General features: G+C 39.5%; 1 pseudogene; it reads left to right on the plus strand.

Annotated features, from left to right (window-relative positions):
* The first annotated feature begins 249 nt into the window (after positions 1-249).
* On the plus strand, positions 250-813 carry LOC105543549 (annotated as a pseudogene).
* Positions 814-1,120: the final 307 nt, after the last annotated feature.

A 1,120-nucleotide genomic window follows, 5' to 3' on the forward strand; every position in this document is an offset into this window, starting at 1 on the left:
TCTCAAAAAAAAAAAAAAAAAAAGAATTGAAAGTTCTGGCTTGGGCAAATGAAGCATTTATTGAGAAACATGCCTTAAATTGAAATAACTCTTCATCTGATGCCTTTGACGATGCAACCCAGGCAAATATTTGCTTGCTATTCTCACAAATTCTATAACTCATCAAACTTAGAATCTGACAATTTCGCGCCAATGTTGACCACGCGTTCTGTTTTAACGAGCGGGCTCGGAGGTGCTCCAGCTGCTGTCATGGTTCGTTCGCTAAACTGCATCATCGCTGTGTCCCAGAACATGGGCATCGGCAAGAACAGGGACCTGCCCTGGCCACTGCTCAGGAATGAATTCAGATATTTCCAGAGAATGACCACAACCTCTTCAGTAGAAGGTAAACAGAATCTGGTGATTATGGGTAAGAAGACTTGGTTCTCCATTCCTGAGAAGAATTGACCTTTAAAGGGTAGAATTAATTTAGTTCTCAGCAGAGAACTCAAGGAACCTCCACAAGGAGCTCATTTTCTTGCCAGAAGTCTGGATGATGCCTTAAAACTTACTGAACAACCAGAATTAGTAAATAAAGTAGACATGATTTGGATAGTTGGTGGCAGTTCTGTTTATAAGGAAGCCATGAATCACCCAGGCCATCTTAAACTATTTGTGACAAGGATCATGCAAGACTTTGAAAGTGACACCTTTCTTCCAGAAGTTGATTTGGAGAAATATAAACTTCTACCAGAATACCTAGGTGTTCTCTCTGATGTCCAAGAGGAGAAAGGCATTAAGTACAGATTTGAAGTATATGAGAAGAATGATTAATATGAAGGTGTTTTCTGGTTTAAATTGTTCCCCCTCCCTCTCAAAAAAGTATGTATTTTTACATTAGAAAAAAAGTATTTTGTTGACTTTAGATCTATAATTATTTCTAAGCCACTTGTTTTTATTCCCCACTTGACTCTATCAGACACCACTTATGAAACATTCTTGCTATAAATAAGTGCTTCTCCAAGACCCCGACTGAGTCCCCAGCACCTGCTACAGTGAGTTGCCTTTCCACACCCATCACATGTGACACTCTTGCCAGTCCTTGACATTGTCGGGCTTTTCAAATGTTGGTAATATTTAT

The sequence above is a fragment of the Mandrillus leucophaeus genome, unplaced genomic scaffold (assembly GCF_000951045.1).
Source record: "Mandrillus leucophaeus isolate KB7577 unplaced genomic scaffold, Mleu.le_1.0 Scaffold285, whole genome shotgun sequence".
NCBI classification, from domain to species: domain Eukaryota; kingdom Metazoa; phylum Chordata; class Mammalia; order Primates; family Cercopithecidae; genus Mandrillus; species Mandrillus leucophaeus.